Source organism: Mobula birostris, chromosome 4 (genome assembly GCF_030028105.1).
Source record: "Mobula birostris isolate sMobBir1 chromosome 4, sMobBir1.hap1, whole genome shotgun sequence".
In the NCBI taxonomy this organism is placed as follows: Eukaryota; Metazoa; Chordata; class Chondrichthyes; order Myliobatiformes; family Myliobatidae; genus Mobula; species Mobula birostris.
In genome coordinates this window covers 82,359,990-82,380,932 of record NC_092373.1, presented here as the reverse complement: position 1 = coordinate 82,380,932, position 20,943 = coordinate 82,359,990, and positions in this window count along the sequence as shown.

The following is a 20,943-nucleotide window of genomic DNA, read 5'->3' as shown; positions in this document are numbered from 1 at the left end:
ATTGTTCAGTAATGTTAGCATTTTGTCACTCTTACCTGTTGTAATATGCTGTATGCTATATGCTGTATGCACTGAGTGTCGGAAAAATCACTATGAGACTTCTGCTGCATTGCCAACATTTGTCCAAGACATTTCGATGGGTCTCATGGCCCAATGTTTCCTTTTCTGCTTTACTTACATTGGTGCCCTTCCACGGGCAGTGGGAAAATGTGTTACATGTAATGGGAGGTGTCCATAATTGCTGTGCCTGAGATCAAATGGTTGTATAGCTATGCATGAGTATTTCATAAAAAAACCAACACCAAAAGGAATCCACAAGGCATTCAGAGAATACTACATGAGACAGATTACAAAAAGATGATATATGAAGCATATTCTCATGACAGACATTAAGTGAATGATTCAGGAAGCTACTTCCCAATTTCCTAATGATTATAAACCATACTTTCAATTTGAGCACTTACATGGAATTTCAGCTATTAGATTTATTGATCTGTCTTTGCTCTAACTTATCACGGTTGTCCTTCATTGTTTGTGCTATAGCCTTTAATAAAGCAAAGCGATGCAGTATTGGCAAGTTGTAGCAGGCAAGATACCTATCACAGAACATTAGCACCCGTTCTGGACTGGCATCTCCTAATTCTTGCAATGATTCGCAAATAGCTTGGCTAATCAAGCCTTTATCATCCAAAGGTACTTCCACAATCATATTCAGGAAACATTCCACTATGTAGTGTGTCATTTTATTTTACATCAAGCAGGGATCCAGATGGTTGAAGTCTCTGAATGTAGGCTTGCAGTAATATTTTCAAGTCTTCAAGTCCTACAGTAGAGTTCGCAATCCTATAAAATCTCCTTCACAGTTTTGTTATAATATTTTTTAGTTCTGGCAAAATAAATACTATTTTGTTTCTGGCTTCTCAATCAATGCTTTTTATCTCCAATGTCCTGCTCTCCAATTCTCTGTCACAGGGATGGATATACTTCCCGAACTCTTCCTGTGATAAACAAGCTAGCTAGGTGCAGCAGGCAAGTCTTCCCAATTATTGAGGTACAGCTGAAGTTTGGTGTTAATAAATCTTGATCGTTACCTCTTTCTGCCTCTAAATCAATTCCTTTTTCCTGATTGTTAGAATTCTTTACTGAAGAAGTTATTTCCAGTCCAACCCTTCAACGGGTTTGTTTTTGAGTGGGTATTGATAATGAACCAAATTGTTTTTCTGTAAAAATGAAGAATTCTTTCTCACAATAATTTTGTCCAAGAGCTGAGGGAGAAATGCTAGTTTGAGGATTTATCCACGATTTCAATTTTTTTCATGTACTTTCTCAAAAATGTACTTTTAAGTCACACAATTATAAAAGCTGTTTTACTTCAAGTATTTGGTTCTGTTCTGTTGTTTCAGAGAGGCGTCTCTCCATTTATACACTAGCGGACCCTCACTCACAGTCTCCAGTAGATCTTAACTAGCTCTTTTTATTTTTCTTTCTTGCCTTTTCCTAATGAACTAGAAATGGGTCATTCCCTCATAAAATATAGAAATTTGTTCTTTTAAATATTGACTTGCTGTTGCAAATATTTGATCTACTTTTCAGCAAATTTACATTTTCCTCCCGAAATGGTTGTAAGCTTACAATGCAAATAAAATATGCTCGATATAGATCTGGTTTAGACAAAGTCTCCTCATCCTATGACTCAAAGCTCAAATGATCCTCATAGTTCTTCTCAAATATTGATCCAGTTTTGATCCTGATTTGTTTATGACATTAACACATTTGGCTTCCACACTCTTATTCAAGACAGGTATCTCTTTTGAGTAGAATATCTCCCCAGGCACTTTCCTGTAACACTTTCAGTAGCTCTCATCACAGTCACCAACGTTTAACTGCTAAATATCCTAGGAGCAGGCATTGTTATTGATGACTGCTGCAACACAATCATCAAACCCATTGTGATGTCCCCCAACTTAAGGTGTCATGTACTGTTCTCATCAGCGTTTGTTAGACAGCTTTCATTTGAGCCAATCACTTTAGGGTTAAAGCTTTCAATTGTTTTTAATAATATTTACCAGAAATTATAAATAAAAATACATGGCAAATTATGGTTTCTGAAACTCCTGCAGGCTAATCAGTTTCTGTTTTTAATTGATAAAGTTACATTAGAACATAACACCATAAGATATAGGAGCAGAATTAGGCTACTCAACTGATCAAGTCTGCTCCGCCATTTCATCATGGCTGATCCATTTTCCCTCTCAGCCACAATCCCCTGCCTCCTCACCATATCCCTTCATGCCTTGACCAATCAAGAATCTATCAACCTCTATCTTAAATATACCCAACTACTTGGCCTCCATGGCTACCTGTGGCAATGAATTTCACAGATTCACCACTCTCTGGCTAAAGAAATTCCTCCTCATCTCTGTTCTAAATGGACAATCTTCTATTCTGAGGCTGTGCCCTCCGGTCTTAGACTCTCCCACCAAAGGAAACATCCTCTCCAGATCTCCTATACTGGGACCTTTTAACATTTGATAGGTTTCAATGAGATGCTCTCTCATTCTTCTGAATTTCAGTGAGTTCAGGGCCAGAGCCATCAAACCTCCTCAAATGATAAGCCTTTCAATCCCAGAAACATTTTCGTGAACCGCCATTGAACCCGCTTCAATGTCAGCACATCCTTTATTCGACAAGGAGCACAAAACTGCTCACAATACACTAAATGGGGCCTCACTAGTGCTTTATAAAGCCCTAACATTACATCCTTGCTTTTATATTCTAATCCTCTCAAAATGAATGCTAACATTGCATTTGCCTTCCTCACCACCGACTCAACCTGCAAATTAACCTTTAGGGAATCCTGCACAAGGATTTGTGCTTCGGATTTTTGAATTTTCTCCCCACTGGTGAAAAATCTATTGGATATAGTTGTGTTAAATTGTTGCTTTTATCTTTATTTACATGTACGGGGTCATTCTTTTTCGTATGTTAATTTTAAAATGGCTTCTTTATTATGTTATACGTGGGAATGCTTCTTTGTTATGTTAAGTGCTGAGAAAGTCTCTCCCTAGACATTTGCTTGGGTTAATACAGACAGCAGGGTGCTATTAGCCAACGGATGTTCATGTATCTTTTTTTTTGGATGATAATGCTGTCTCATGTGACTGGGAACGGGGTTTTTGGCGGGGAGTCGGAGGAGAGACGAGGAGGACGGTGGACGTGCGGAAAGGTTCCTGTCGATCACTTCGGATGGTCCTGAGCCGTGAGTTGACAGGATCCGGGTGGTCGTCAGGAACTGATTGAGCTCCAACGGTTGCGCATGAAGAACTCGGACTTTGATAAGTCTTGGCGCCTCTTTTTTTTTCATTACTTCCTTTTCTGTATCGAATTTATATTAATGTCATAGACTTAGTAATATCTATAAAGTGTACTTGGTAAAACGTACTGGGTGTGCTGGCTGACGATTGATGTTTGGAATTGATTTGGGCAGCAGTGGTGCAGAACTGACTCCGTGGGAAGTGTTGAGGCAGGTGCTGGGTGGGATTTCCCCTAGACATATACGAGCCAATATAACTGAACGCTCCATACATACTTTGCTTTCCTTAACGTGACTCCCAAGTAAGTGAGGACATTGATCAACACTGGCATGTTTAATTACTATGTGGAAAAAAAACAGATTTAACTTTGTAGGTTATAGACCCTATATTTCTGTTTCCAGCAATTCCTTGTAACCTTTACCAAGAGTTTTATTTCAGATTTCAAGCCTTTTCAACTTTTTGATTTTTATTAATTGTTTGGTATCCCATCGTAGTTATAAATTGAACATCATTTAAAGGATCCAGATACATCAGTTTTGTAAATGAACAATATTAATGCCAACTCAAAGTTCTTCAAACATATTTCAAGCAAATCTATTACTTGTTCATGACTTTACAAAGTACAGGTGGCATGACTCATTGTGAGGAGTCCTGTGTTGTGCTGTTCCCAGAAATGGAATACGAAGAGGTCTAATTCTTACTTGTGCAGTTTCTTGGCAAGCCTTTGTCATTTAGGCAAAGCTTTGCGTCCTCACCAGCTTACATAGAAACGGAAGATTGTCGTGGGGGGGGGGCATGAGGTTGGGGGGGGAGGTAAGTGAGCTGATTGGCCTATACTTGCATTTATTTTCATGTTACTATGGAGATATTGTTAGCTGAGGAAGAATAATAGCTACGGGAAAGAACATTAGTTTATAGCCTACAACAAATGAACGCAGAACGTTGAAGTACTGGGAGTCAATAAAAGGAGGTCTCTGAACAGAGGAGAATAGGCTGAGAAAGTGACATTGGGAATGGATTGGCCTGATGATGAAAATTTGTGTAACTTGTACATTCTTCATCTTGATTTTCCAAAGTTTAAATACAATATTTAGTCAAAGCTAAACAAAAATTCATTTAAAATGTTTAAAGCATGTTTTCTCCAACATATTTGTAAAAAAGATGGTGGTGGGACAAATCAAAGAAGTTTATAAATGTTCAGTACAACAGCATGGGAGAAATTGCAGTTTAATGTGGGCAGCTTCCAATCTAAATGAGGGCATGGAAATTTGAGAAACATTGACAATGTGTGATGGAAACAGATGATAACAGGATAAATATATCTTTCCTTGAGTAGGAGTATGTTTTTAATGAGTAGGAAACCAACTATAGCAATTAGATTTCTGCAGATGGATTAACTTAATCCTTGAAGTTATTAATGCAAACCGTGGTGGAAAGAGTCTACTAAATTACATTTTTGTGTGCTTTCCGCAGCTTTGAAGTTTAGCAGCAAATCCCACCAGCAGGGGGCGTAACTTCACAATTAGCTCACTATATATGAACTTGGCTATCTGGCCCACTTACCCAGTGACTCAACACCTGCTCTCCTAATACCTTTTTATTCTGCCACCTTCCCCCTTCGTCCTTAGCCCTGAAGAAAGGTTTCAGCCCGAAATGTTGACTTCTTATTCATTCCCATAGATGCTGCCTGACCTGCTGAGTTCCTCTAGCATTCTGTGTGTGTTGGTTATCTTTGCTTAGCTGGAGCGAGTTCTCAGAGCTGGCACCTGATATTTGAAAACTTTATCCACAGAGATTATCAGTACCTAGAGTGCAGGCTTCAAGGATGTCAGATACATCACATCAGTGGGTGGGAAGACTAAAAGTCTGAATATATATACTCAGTTATATTTGTAGCTATAGATGCTTTCATATCTGAGAGTTATTATTTGTTTAAGTAGTTGATTGTTAGGGTTTAATACTTTTTTGAGTGGAACCAGTTCAGTATATATGAGGGTTCGGTGCATTTTATATTGTTTTACTAGGTACTACTGTTGGTCGTAGTTGACAGCTTTCGATTAAAAATGTTTGTAGCTCAAACCTCAGTTATGTGCTTTATTATGCAACAGTATCAAAGAGCGAATGGGCACTTTAAAAGAGAACCACATGAAAAGTCATTCCTTGTTGCTGCACAGGAGGCCATCTTGCTCGCCAGAAGTCAGTAGTTTTCATGCAGCCATGCTGTAGCCACTGGGGAAGTTCTGCAAAAATCACATGGAAGTCAATAACAAAGCCGAGCTTGCTGTCACACGCACAAGCCCATGCATGTACAGGTACAATGAAAACCTTATTTGTAGCAGCATTGCACAGCATCACATAAGCAGCATTCACAAGAAAAAAACATAAATTATGCACAATTTTTACAAGAAAATTTAACTAGAACAAAATAAGTTCATTTTCATGCAGTGATCACAGTGATGCTAAACTCCAGAGATTAGGATTGTGCAAGTTAGTTCAGGAACTAAATAGTTGAAAGAAAGTAGCTATTCTTGAGCCTAGTGGTGTGGGATCTCAGGCAATGGTAGTTGCAAGAGGCATGACACAGCCTGTACTATGGGGAGCTTTGAAGTTGGATGTTGCCTTCTTGAGGCAGTAGCTCCTGTAGATACTATCAGTGGTGTGAGGGATGTGCCCATGTGTATTGGCAGAGTCCATTCCTCTCTGCATTATCTTACGTTCCTGCACCCTCAAACTGCCACACCAGACAATGATGCAACTGGTCAAATTCCAGTACACCACATTATCATCCAGATCATTGATATAGATGACAAAAAAACACAGATCCAGCGCTGATCCCTGCGTCACACTACTTATCACAGGCCTCCAGTCAGAGAGCCAGCCAGCTACTACCACGGTCTGGTTTCTCTCAGAAAACCAATATCATATTCAATTTACTACCTCATCCTGAATGCCAAACGACTGAACATTCTTCACCAACCTCCCATGCGGGACCTTGTCAAAGGCCTTGCTAAAGTCCATATAGACAACACCCACTGCCTTGTCTTCGTGAACCTTCTTGGTAACTTCCTCGAAGAACTCTCTGAAATTAGTTAGATACAACCTACCATGCACAAAGCCATGATGACTATTTCTACTCGGTCCCTGTCTATGCAAGTACTTATAAATCCAGTCCCTTAGAAGCCTTCCAATAACTTTCCCATTACTGACGTCAGGCACACCAGGCTATAATTTCCAGGTCTATTCTTTGAGCCTTTCTTAAACAACAGAACAACGTCAGCTATCCTTCAATTCTCCAGCACCTCACCCATGGCTAAGGGTGTTTGAAATATCTCTGCTGGAGCTCCTGGATTTCTGCATTAGCCTCCCACAGTATCTGAGGGAACACCTGGTTAGGCCCTGGGGGTTTATGCACCCTAATTTTCTTCAAGACAGTAAATGCCTCCTGCTCAGTGTGTGGATATGGTCTACGACCTCACTGTTTCGTTGCCTTATTTCTATAGACTCTATGTCCATCTCTTGAGTAAATAGAGGTGCAAAAAATCCATTTAAAGGCTCCTCATCCCTTTTAGGTCTATGCATACATGACCATTCTGATCTTTCAGAGCACCAATTTTGTCACTTGCTATCCTTTTGCTCTTAATATATCTGCAAAAATTCTTGTGATTCTCCTTCACTTTGTCTGCTGGAGCAACCTCCTGCCTTCATTTAGCCCTCCTGGTTTCTTTCTTAAATGTTCTCTTGCATTTCTTATACTCCTCACGTACCTCATTTGCTCCCATCTGCCCATATCTGCTAAGCACCTCCTTCTTTTTTATTAATCTCTCTCAAACACTAAGGTTTCCTAAACCTATTATCTTTGCCTTTTATTCTGACAGGAACATACAAACACTGCACTCTCAAAATTTTACTTTTGAAGGCCTCCCACTTATCAAGTAGACCTTTGCCAGAAAACAACCTGGCCCAATCCACACTTGACTGATCCTTTCTGATAGCAGCAAAATTGGCCTTTCTCCAATTTAGAATCTCAACCCGAGGACCAGACCTAACCTTCTCCATAGCTATCTTGAAACCAATGACATTATGATCACCAGATGCGAAGTGTTCCCCTCAACAAACTTCTGTCACCTGCCCTGTCTCATTCCCTAACAAAAGATCTCATTTCACCCTCTCTCTAGTCTGGACCTCTGTGTATTGATTAAGGAAACTTTCCTGAACACGCTCGACAAACTCTAGCCCATCCAGCTCTTTTACAGTACGTGTGTTCCAATTAATATGTGGAAAGTTAAAATTACTTACTATCACAACTTAATGTTTCTTGCAGCAGTCTGAAATCTCTCAACAAATTTGCTTCTCTAAATCCTGTGGACTGTTGTGTCATCTATAATATAATTCCATTAATGTAGTCTCCCTTTGTTATTCCTCAGTGTCATTCATGTAACTTCAGTAGACAAAATCTCCAGTCTGTCCTGTCTGAGTACTGTCGAGACAGTTTTCCTAACTAGTGATACCAGTATTCACCCTTTAATTCCTCCCGCTCTGTTACATCTACAGCAATGGAACCTTGGAACACTGAGCTGCCAGTCCTGCCCCTCCTGTGGTCAAATTTCACTAATAGCTGTAATATTATAATTCTATGTGCTAATCCATGCCCTAACCTCGTCCGACTTTCCTACAATACTCCTTGCATTGAAATATGCACAACACAGAACATTAGCTCCACCATGGTCAATTTTTCGATTGCTGACTTTGAGAACATCTTTCCCCACAGCCACTCCACTATCTGCTTTGGTGCTCTGATTCTTATCTCCCTGCAACAGTAGTTTAACCCACACTCACACCCCACCCCATGCAGCAGTGGTAAACCTTCTTAACCCCCTCCCCCAGTTCAGGTTCTGTACAAGTCCTCCATTTTTGCTGGAAGAGACCCCAATGATCCAAAAATCTGAAGCCCTTCCTCCTGCACATTAGCCACATGTTAAACTTTATGATCTTCCTATTTCTAGCCTCAGTGGCACGTGGTATGAGTAGCAATCCTGAGATCACAACCTTGGAGGTCCTGTCCTTTAACTTAGCACCCTAACTCCTTGAACTTATATGTAGGCAGTTAATACAGGCCTCTAAGCAGTTATATACAGGCCTCCAAACAGCAACCAGGATGTGGACTGCAAGTTACAGCTGGAAGTAGAAAAAACGTGTCAGAGGGAAAATGTCAAGATAATTATGGGGGATTTTAATATGAAAGTGGATTGGGAAAGTCAGGAAGGTACTGGATCTCAGGAGAGGGAGTTTGTAGAATGCCTACAGGATGGCTTTTTGGAGCAGCTTGTCCATAAGCCCACCAGGGGATCGGCTGTTTTGGATTGGGTGCTGTGTAACGAACCTGAGGCGATTAGGGAGCTGGAGGTAGTGGAACCCCTTGGAAGTTGTGATCATAATATGATTGAGTTCAGTTTCAAATTTGAAAAGGAGAAGCTGATATCAGGTGTATCGATATTTCAGTGGAACAGAGGATAATACAGCGGTATGAGAGAGGAACTGACCCAAGTCGATTGGAAAAGTAAGCTAGATGGAGGGACAGTAGAGCAGAATTGGATGAAGTTCCTACAAGAAATAAGGAAAGTGCAGGAAAAATATATTCCAAGAAAAAAAAATCATGAATGGAAAAATGGCACAGATGTGGCTAACAACAAGGCTAAAATAAAAGCAAAAGAGACGGCGTACAAGGAAGCAAAAATTAGTGGGAAAACTGAGGACTGGACGACTTTTAAAAACTTACAGAAGGAAACTAAGAAAGTCATTAGGAAAGAAAAGATGAATTATGAAAGGAAGTTGGCAATTAACATAAAAAAGGATACTAAGAGTTTTTTAAAAAAATAAAGGAAGCGCAAAAGAGTGACACGGGTAGATATAGGACCAATTGAAAGTGATGCAGGAGATTATAATGGGTAACAAAGAGATGGCAGAGGAACTAAATGAGTATTTTGCATCAGTCTTCACGGTGGAAGACATTAGCAACATACCTGATAGCCAGGGGTCTCAGAGAATAGAATTAGATACAGTCAAGATTACTAGAAAGAAAGTGCTTGGGAAGCTAAATGGACTAAGAATAGAGAAGTCTCCTGGACCGGATGAGGTGCACCCATGGGTTCTGAGGGAGGTGGCTTTGGAGATTGTGGAGGTATTGGAAATCATCTTCCAGGAATCAATAGAGTCTGGCATGGTTCCGGAGGACTGGAAGGTCACAAATGTAGTTCCGCTGTTTAAGAAAGGAGGGAGGCAGCAAAAAGAAAATTACAGACCTATTAGTCTGACATCGGTAGTTGGAAAGTTATTGGAGTCGATCCTCAAGGACGAGGTTATGAAATACCTCGAGGTGCATGACAAGATAGGCCCAAGTCAGCATGGTTTCATGAAGGTAAGATCCTGCCTCACCCAACCTATTGGAATTTTTTGAGGTAATCTCAAATAAGATTGAGAAAGGAGAGGCTGTGGATGTTGTGTATTTGGATTTTCAAAAGGCCTTCGATAAGGTGCCACATAAGAAGCTGCTTAATATGAGAGCCCATGGAATTACAGGAAAGATATTGGAATGGGTGGAGCAGTGGCTGATAGGCAGAAAGCAAGGGGTGGGAATAAAGGGATCCTATTCTGATTGGTTGCCGGTTACTAGTGGTGTTCCGCAGGGGTCGGTGTTGGGGCCACTTTTTTGTACAATGTATATTGATGATTTAGATTATGAATTAAATGATTTGTGGCTAAGTTTGTGGATGACACCAAGGTAGGTGAAGGAGCAGGAAGTGTTGAAGAAACAGAAAGGTTGAAGAGAGACTTGGTCAGTTTAGGAGAGTGGGCAAAGAAATGGCAGATGATATACAATGTTGATAAATGCACGGTTGTACATTTTGGAAGAAGAAATAATCGGGCAGTTTATTATTTAGATGGGGAGAAATTTCAAAAATTGGAAGTGCAAAGGGACTTGGGGATCCTCATGCAGGATACCCTAAAGGTTAACCACCAGGTTGGATCGGCAGTAAGGAAAGCAAATGCTATGTTGGCATTCATTTAAAGAGGAATACAGTGGCGTATAAGAGTAAGGAGGTGTTGATGAGGCTCTTTGGGGCACTGATGAGAGCTCATTTGGAATATTGTGTAGCAACACACATCAATGTTGCTGGTGAACGCAGCAGGCCAGGCCGCATCTTTAGGAAGAGGTACAGTCGACGTTTTGGGCCGAGACCCTTCGTCAGGACTAACTGAAAGAAGAGCTAGTAAGAGATTTGAAAGTGGGAGGGGGAGGGGGAGATGCAAAATGATATGAGAAGACAGGAGGGGGAGGGATGGAGCCAAGAGCTGGGCAGGTGATTGGCAAAGGGGATATGAGAGGATCATGGGACAGGAGGTCCAGGGAGAAAGACAAGGGGGGGGGAACCCAAAGGATGGGCAAGGGGTATAGCCAGAGGGAAAGAGGGAGAAAAAGGAGAGTGAGAGAAAGAATGTGTGTATATAAATAAATAACGGATGGGGTACGAGGGGGAGGTGGGGCATTAGCGGAAGTTAGAGAAGTCAATGTTCATGCCATCAGGTTGGAGGCTACCCAGATGGAATATAAGGTGTTGTTCCTCCAACCTGAGTGTGGCTTCATCTTTACAGTAGAGGAGGCCGTGGATAGACATATCAGAATGGGAATGGGATGTGAAATTAAGATATGTGGTTACTGGGAGATCCTGCTTTCTCTGGTGGACAGAGCGTAGGTGTTCAGCAAAACGATCTCCCAGTCTGCGTCAGGTCTCGCCAATATATAGAAGGCCACATTGGGAGCACCGGACGCAGTATATCACCCCAGCCGACTCACAGGTGAAGTGTCGTCTCACCTGGAAGGACTCTCTGGGGCCCTGAATGGTGGTAAGGGAGGAAGTGTAAGGGCATGTGTAGCACTTGTTCCACTTACCAGGAGGGAGATCGGTGGGGAGGGATGGGGGGGGATGAATGGACAAGGGAGTCACATAGGGAGCAATCCCTGCGGAAAGCAGAGAGTGGGAGGGAGGGAAAAATGTGCTTAGTGGTGGGATCTGCTTCACACACATCTGCTCTCACTCCATCCTCCCGCCACCCTACTAGGAATAGGGTCCCCCTGGTCCTCACCTACTACCCCACCCCCCCAGCCTCCGGGTCCAACATATTATTCTCCGTAACTTCTGCCTCCTCCAACAGGAACCGTGGTGCACATAATGTCATTGGTTTGCAGAAGTTTGTTAGAGTGTCCAGTGACATGCTGAACTTCCTTAACTTCCTAACAAAGTAAGCATTTTAGCACGCATTCCTTATGATCACATCTGTTTGCTGGGCCCAAACAGGTCATTAACAGCTAGGAATTTAAAGTTGCTGACTCCCTCCACCACTTTGCACCAACGTAGACTGGTGTATGCTTACCATCCTTCCACTTCCTGAATTCAACAATCGGCTCTTTAGTTTTACTGATGTTGAGCTGGGCGAGATGCTCTTACCACTCAGCCAGGTATCCTATCTCACACCAGTAGCTGACTCATCACCACCTGTGATTAATCCAACAAAACTAATGTCATTGGCACCAAGGGGTTGCTTGGGGTTTATTTGTTGATATTTGTTTATGGTCTGTCAAATACTGAGTTTTAATCTTTATCCAAATGACATTTATGATCTGTGATGGAGAGGAGGACAATGGAATTAAGTCTGGGGCTGTTGCTAATTGTGGAATTGGGGTCATGTCTCCAGGCAGCACAGTTAGATGAATTATCATCAAGCTAACCAGATTATCTTCCTCCCTGCTGTCCCTCCTCTGTTGTGTAGCTGCTTGTCTTCTGCCTGACAGGAATGTTTAAACCCTCCAGTATATTACTGACTACAAAGAAACCTGAATCTCACTTTGCCAAGTGCATCGATGATCCAAAGCTCCCTATGCATATCGTTCTTTCAGCACAGCAAAGCCCAGTATTATCACATTTCTTTTGCAGAGTGATCTGCCCATATTTATATGGCTTATCAATGGAATCGTGAACTAATTTATCAATGTGCATGCTCCTTGTCTCCTAGTAACTGTCCTTTTGTTTGTTGTGTTGGCCCCAGTGTCAGACTGAATCCACCAAGAATGCAAGCAGAATATGAGCCACCAATGTGCCTGACACACTCTGTATGGTTATACATAGATGGACACTGATGGAATGGAATCTCTTTCAGCTGTTGCATATATCGTAGTTGATAATCAGAACAGCCAATCACCTTGAAGAAAGGTGACGACACCTTCAGCCATGGGTAAGCCTGTGATCATCTGAAAGCTGCAAGTTGCTTTTCCCACCGTTTGCTGGCAACAGAGAATGTGACATATTCAGTTCTCGCTGAGCAGAGGATGATCCGTATGCAACATTAAACAGTGAACTGGAGATGTTTGAAAGTATCTCCAGCTCCAGCCTAAAGGAGCCCCAATGTGCAAGAGTGTACAGGCATGATGAAGTTGACAATGCAGTTCTTGTTCTGCTCTGTAGCTGAGCTTGAATAGGAAGCAAATGGCATAGTTCAATGAGCATGACCTTACTGAAGGCCAGTTGTCTTACGTTCTGCTTCCTGCTGCAGTTCAACAAGAAGAAATACTCCCTGAACATCAAGGATGGATGTAACCTATTGAGAATTCCCTCATTCACCTCCTTTCTCTAACGTTTTCGGCTCTGATTGTTCCCCCGAGCATTCTGTGTTCCAAAGGAAATGCTGACTTATGCACCCACACCTGGAACCACTGGCCTACGAAGAGGTTAGAGCGAAGCTTTACGTCAGCTGACCCACCTCCCCCCAACCGGACCTCAGCAACTTTAAACAACCAAGCATTTGCAGGAATTCAATAACTGCAGGTAGAAGCTAATCAGCCATGAAATGATTGCAGCTGATGATCCCTTTCAATAATAATGCTGGGAGACTCTTGCTACTGTTTGAAGCCCATACAGCTTTGCCAGTTTGGAGCGTGTGTTAGTTGGCACTGATAGCTGGTGTTCACACACGAATGCCCTTACCAATGTGGCTGTCGGTACAAATGCATGCATTCACATCCGGCAGCTGTGAGGCCCGTGAGGCATTTATGACAGGGGCAAATTTTGCGGTGCCCGTATTTAACAACAGAATTCACTTTGCAAAGGAATATATGTGTGGCCTATCACAGCTGCAGCACAGCATCAAAGCAGGTTCTTTTCCTGTGAAAAATGACCTAGTTCGTAGCATGTTTGCTCCTGAGTAGGAGGGAACCGAGTATAAGGCTGACCTGCTGTTACTGAGGGAACACAGTAGGGCCCCATTCCCTCAATGAGAGGCTTGTTGCCAAGGGAACAGAACAAAGGCCAGGTCTCTGATCTCTTTATTGATTCCACTTTTCCCTAGAGTTCAGTTTGACTGTAGGTTAATTTGAATGTATTAAGTTTTCCTGCAGCACTGATTTATTGCTTAATTTTCAGTCTGAAGCATCCTACAGTGTATAACAGCACAAGACTAACAATTATAATTCTGTTGAAGATTGGATAAAGCAAAGCTCATTTGAGAATCAAATTTTAAAAAAAGGATGATAGCTACTTTGGATTAAAAATAAAATCTATATTGATGTATTCACGCTTTCAAAATAAATTAGTACGCAGATTGTTAATTAAGTTCTGGAGGTCACAAATCCCACAAAGGTTTCTTCAGTATTGTAATGCTAGTGTATGAATTCGATAAGTATGCACTGAAGTACTTTCTTTGTATTTGTTGCAATTTCGTCTGTACTGTCCACAGAAAGCTGCCATTGATTGCGGCCAGCTTCAAAACACAAGCTGTGGGCATCCCTGCTGGCAAAGATCCTGAGGATGGTAAAACCATGTGATTAAGCCTGGACCTCAAAAGTAACCCTATATCAGACCTCGATGATGAACTCTTCCCATTTTCTTGATGATGGTGGTGGCATGGTTAGTGAAATGCTTTACAACACCAGTAATCAAGGTTCGATTCCCATCTCTCCCGGTAAGGAGTTTGTACGTTCTCCTCATGACCATGTGGGTTTCCTCCTGCGGCTTCAGTTTCCTCCCACAGTCCAACACATACGGGTTAGTGTTAGTAAGTTGTGGGTATGCAATGTTGCCACTGGAAGCAAGATGACACTTGCAGGGTGCCCCTGCATGTTGTCAGACCGTCGGTCATTGACGCATAACAACACATTTCACTGTATGTTTTGGAGTTTCGATGTACATGTGATGAGTAAGGCCAATCTTTGTCTTTAAATACTTTCTCTGTCCACCTCGCAAGATTTGTTTCTATAATCACTGAGTTCTCAATACTTTTGCATGAATGTTTCAGCAGGTAGTGCTGCTGCCCCACGTTTCTGGTGACCCAGGGTTCAATTCTGACTTGTCTGTGTGGAATTTGTGCTTTCTCCCACTGTAACTGTGTGGGATTTCTTTGGGCCCTCCAGCTTTCTCCCATATCCCCAAGGGGTGCTGATTGGTAGGTTACATTGTAGCTTACTACTCATGGAGATAGATCATAGGTACATCAGGTTGGAGTTGACAGGCATTGGTGAGGGAATATTTTACAGAGAGGGAACATTTTAATGGATAGCCCTGAGAGCAGAATAGATCTGATGGACCAAATGGCCTCCTATCCATCTGAAGTATGAGGAATATGCTAGAACGTCTAGTGTCTGCTGGCTGCTGAATGCGGACTCAAGAAGTCCAAACTGCCTGATTACTAAAATGGACTGGAGCTGCATGTGTCAGCTTTCTCAGCTGAGGGTCTATCTGTCCCCAATGTTGCCATGGATGGGCCTGCCCTCAGTGCCAAGGAATGTTCCCATCAATGTCCCAGGCAGTTTGACTTTGTTATGCTACCTGTCCTTTGTGGAGAAGTTCCTTCAGGCTTTCCCGTAGGTCCATCAGATGAGAAGACAATGGATCCTGTGGGATTGTTCTGTGAGCCGACTGTCCCAACCATTTGGCAGAGCTCACCAACAGGCAGAGCGACCTCAAATGGCTAGAGGTGAGAGGGGCTCTCCCCGTCAGATCTCTCCTGCACGATTGGAGTCTCACCTCGTGGGCTATGCATTTGAATAGAAAGTCTCAAGAAAGACCAGGGGTCCTCATCACAGCTCACCTGAACCGCTATGTAACTGAGTAATCTCTGCTCTACTGGCTGCTCCCAAGGTCATGTTCCAGTTTCCAGTGCGGCTCTAATGCCATCAGCTTGGTGAAAGATGCACTCTGGCCTCCCTCAGACATATTAATTTCCCATACAATGAGAGATTCATGAGTAATGCTGCCAACACACACATTCAGGGCTGCAAGAGTCCATGCTGAGGGCTGCACTGAAACGCAATGCAGCCAGGGGAAAGACTTTGTTCATAGGTTCTCTGCCACTAGATATTGAAGAGCCAAGCCCTGTGTAGATGCCTCTCAAATACTTGAAGTTTGTATCATCTGAGGAGGCCACGTGGATGGCAATGGTGCCTTGTACAGTGAGTGCACTAACATTACATATGTGTAGAAGCAGTAACACTGTGAAGGTATAGACTGAGCCACACCATGAATAACAAAAGCCATGCACTGTTTTTTTTAACCGTAAAGCAAAGAGATAGGGGCAGAATGAGGCCATTTGGCCCATCAAGTCTCCCCCCCCATTTCATCAAGGCTGATCCAATTTTCCTCTCAGCCTCATCTCCTGCCTTCTCTCCACATCTCTTCATGTCCTGACCAATCAAGAATCTATCAACCTCTTCCTTAAATTTACATAAAGACTTGGCCTCCACAGCTGCCTGTGCAAAAAATTCCACAGATTCACCACTCTCTGGCTAAGGTAATTCCTCCTCATCTCTGTTCTAAAAGGATGCTCCACTATTCTGAGGCTGTGTCCTCTGGTCTTAGACTCTCCCACCATAGGAAACATCCTCTCCGCATCCACTCTATCAAGGCCTTTTACCGTTTGATAGGTTTCAATTAGGTCACCCCTCATTCTTTAGAATTCTAGTGACAGGTCCACAGCCATCCAACACTCTTCATATGTCAAGCCATTCGATCCTGGAATCATTTTTGTGAACCTCCTTTGAACCCTCTCCAGTTTCAGCACATCCTTTCTAAGACAAGGGCCTAAAACTGCTCACAATACACTAAGTGAGGCCTCACCAGTGCCTTAAAGTCTCAACATTACATCCTTGCTTTTATATTCTAGTCCTCTTGAAATGAATGCTAACATTGCATTTGTCTTCCTCACCTCAGCCTCATGTGTGGCACTTTTGAAAATCCAAGTCCACAACATCAATCGATTCTCCTTTTTCTATCCTGCTTGTTATTTCTTCAAAGAACTGCAATAGATTTGTCAGGCAAAACTTTCCCTTGAGGAAACCATGCTGACTATGGCCTTTTTTTAGATCATGAAGACACGCAGTCCTCTTTTATTGTCATTTAGTAATGCATGCATTAAGAAATGATACAATATTTCCTCCAGTGTGATATCACAAAATACAGGACAGACCAAGACTGAAAAAAACTAACAAAACCACATAACTACGACAGTGCAAAAATACCATAACTTAATGAAGAAGTCCATGAGCACAGTAAAAAGTTCAAAGTCTCTCAAATGTCCCACATCTCACGCAGACGGGATAAGGAAGAAAAACTCTCCCTGCCATGCCCGACCGCAGTCCGACTCTGAGTCATCTGAAAACTTCGAGCCTCCGATCAGCTCTCCGACACCGAGTACTGAATGCCATCTCTATCCGAACGATTCGACCTCAATCTCGGTCGCCAACAGCAGGCAGAGCCGAGGATTTTGAGGCCTTCCCTCCGGAAGATTCCCGACCGTGCACTAACAAAATCAGTGAACTGGCGTTTCAGAAATTTCTCCGGATGTTCCTCTGTGCTTTCACGTCTGTCTCCATCAAATCAGAATTTTCCATGGCCCCTATTTGAGGATAGGTGACCCTATTTAACGTGATCATGTGTCTCCAAGTACCTTGAGACCTCATCCTTAATAATTGATGCCAACATCTTCCCAATCACTGACATCAGACTAACTGGCCTATAGTTTCCTTTCTTCAGACTTTCTCCCTTCTTGAAGAGCAGAGTGACATTTGCAATTTTCCAGTCTTCTGGAACCATTCCAGATTCTAGTGATTCTAGAAAGATCATTACTAATGCCTGCACAATCTCTTCAGCCACCTCATTCAGAACCCTGGGGTGTACACCATCTGGTCCAGGTGACTTATCTACTTTCAGACTTTGCAGTTTCCAAGAACCTTCTCCTTGGTAATGGTAACTTCATACACTCATGACCCCTGACACCTGGAACTTCCACCATACTGCTAGTGTCTTCCACAGTGAAAAATGATGCAAAATACTTACTCAGTATTTCTTGCATTTTTGTATTTCAATATTTTGTAATTTTCATATATTTTTATGAATACGGTTGGTTTTGGGAAATAAAAAGTTTCTCAGCTGGTGATGAACAAATTTCTGTAAGGGATTCTGCCATGTCTATTTAATCAGGATGACGTTTGCATCGTCACAGACTCTGGACAGGGTAGTCTCAGAGGCCTGTGCTAACTGTAGGATCAAGGTTGAACAAAATGATGTTTTTTTATGATATTTGTTTAATTGGACTCTCTTTACCTAGTTTTAGGACACATGAAGATCTGATCACATTTTAGGTCATATTTATGCAGAAATAAAGAAAATTCTACAGGGTTCACAAACTTTCTAGCACCAATAGATAATCCTGCACCAAGTGACAGCAATGTCAAGTAGAGCTGATTGCTCAGAGCTGGAGGTTTTGTTGGAGTTCCTCTGACTGCAGTGGATCTTCAGGGCCTCAAACTCCAGCATTCCCATGGATGAAGTGGGAAACAGAAAGGCTAGGAGGTTCATGCTCATGTAGTAGTTGTGGGAGGACTGAATTTTCATGAACTTGTTGAAATGGCAAAACGTAAATTCTCAATCTTATAACTTTATTCAAAGTTATTTCTGTGATTGAAGAATCCATCTGACATTTCCAGCATAGCTTGACCCTGCTGAAATCCTTTCCTTGTGAAGGTGTGAGGTCCTTGGCAAGGCATTCTAGATTGCAGGACCACTCGGTGCAAGCAGAGTGTAAATGATGGTCCTGCAGCGACAGGGCAGATGAGAGTGAAAGTTCTGCCTGAATACGGTGGCCCCTTCTTCATTCTGTGATAAGGGGCACTCAGATAGCCAAGTGGTTTGATCTCAAACTTCACAGCCACGAGGCCATGAGGGCATTTTTCTCTACTTCCTGTATTGAACAGCACTCATGGAGGCAGATTCTGCGACCATAACCAGTTCCCCTTTGATGGAGAGACGGAATGGAATGGTTAGATTGTAACTTCATTGTTTCACTGTCAATGTTCCATGCATGGCTATTGAAATAAAAAGTCTAGTAGTATTCCTCCAAAAGACCACAGTAGAGTATGGGCTATTGTTAACCAAATGAATGTGTTGCCAACTCTGCGCTTTGTAGATACCCATGGGCAGAGGCTGGGGCACCACCATAGCAGTTTATCTTTACCCTCGAAAGCCTAACGCAGTCAATGGTTGATCTGTATTCACCGGAAATTCCTAACAAAGCTAAAATTGGTTAATCACCTCTTCAAAGTCCATATACCGTATGCTCTCTGGAGGAGAGGGATGTCAACAAAGTGCTGACTTGCTGTGAACGGTCCACATTTTGTCTTAATGGATGTAATTGAGTTTCAGCATGAGATTCGAATGGAGCATTGCATAGTGATTGTCGTCAAGCATGTCCCATAGGTTGCATGTGCTAACCCCTCATGGGCACAGAGGTGCTGACAATAACATCAAGCACGGTAGAAATGTGTTAATTTGCCAGTTTTGTGTGAAGCACATGTGCAAAACCGGAAGTCTCCACTTCAATCTCTTAAGAAATAAATAACCATTGTTAACAGGGCAATTAATGCTCAAGAGTTCATACTGAAAATAAGTTCAAGTTTATTGTCATCTGACTGTAAATATATATAACCAAATGAAACAATACTCCTCTGGAACACAGTGCATCCACAATATATATATTACACACAGCAGGAAAAACAAAATATTACCACAACTAAGTTAATAAAATAAAATTCAAAATGCACGTGAATTGCGCAGCGCAGGTAAACGGCAAACAGTACAGTAAAGTGTAAACAGTAAACAGCAAACAGTGCAGTAAACAGTGAACAGTACAGTAAACAGAAAACAGCTTGCTGTCCTTGTGAAGCGATCTTGGTGGTGGCAGGGTGTTCATTAGTCTCACAGCCTGGGGGAAGAAGCTGTTACCCAGACTAGCAAATCTAGTCCTGATGCTCCTGTATCTCCTTCCTGATGGTAGTGGGTCAAAGAGATTTTGGGATGGGTGGTAGGGACCCTCAATAATGCTTTGTGCCCTTCATTTCCAATGCTCCTGGTAAACATCACAAATGGACGGGGAAGGAGATTCTCTCAGCAGTTTTAAGCAAAGTAAATACTCTCCTTTGTATAACAATTACATAATGATTTAATCTTCCATTTATTTACAACCCTCAGAAGTGGAGCTACTGATACGTTGTCGGGATCCTGGAGTTCATTTGTATGGGAATTGTGTTTACATTTTTCAGAGCACCAGTATTATTGCAGACCTTACTTCGGCCCTGAGAATAACTGGTAGGAATAAAAGTACTTTAACAGCTGGTTGACAGATTTGGGTTCAGGCATTACAGCACAATATCAATATTTTGATCTTAGATAAGAGAACTGAATTCCATACAATGCAATGAAAATGGCATGCTTACTGAACAAAAATACTGAGAGGTAATCTAATCAACCTAGAGACCCAATGCATAACTAACGGTGAGACATACCTTTTATAAACATATTGTAATTAAAGGAACCTAAAGCACAGTATTTAAAAGAAGAGCATCCCAACTGATATACACCAATGTTTATAATGCATATGAAACTTCTCACATTCTAATGTTCGGGACCACTTCTACTACCGTTCAGCATTTAACACCATCATTCCTACAGTTCTGATCGAAAATTTCCAGATCCTGGGCCTTTGTACCTCCCTCTGCAACTGGATCCTCAGTTTCCTAACAGGAAGACCACAATCTGTGCCACCTCGCTGACAATCAACAATGGTGCACCACAGAGATGTGTGCTTAGCCCACTGCTGTACTCTCTCTATATCCATGACTGTGTCTCTGGGCTGAGCTTAAATGCCGTCTATAAATTTGCTGATGATACAACCATTGTTGGCAGAATCTCAGATAGTGATGAGAGGGCGTACAGGGGAACGATATACCAGCTAGAAGGTACAGGAGACTTATGGCACACATTCAGTGATTCAGGAACAGCTTTTTCCCTTCTGCCATCTGATTTCTAAATGAACATTAAACCCAAGAGCACTGACTCAATACTTATTAAATTTCTGTTTTTACGCTTCTTATTTTAACTTAACTATTTAATATACATATATATAATTCCTGTAATTCAGCTCTTCCTGGATTTATCATGTATTGCACTGTACTGTTGCTACAAAGTTAACAAATTTCATGACACATGCCGATGATATTAACCTGATTCAGATTCTGACATTCTCTGCTTCC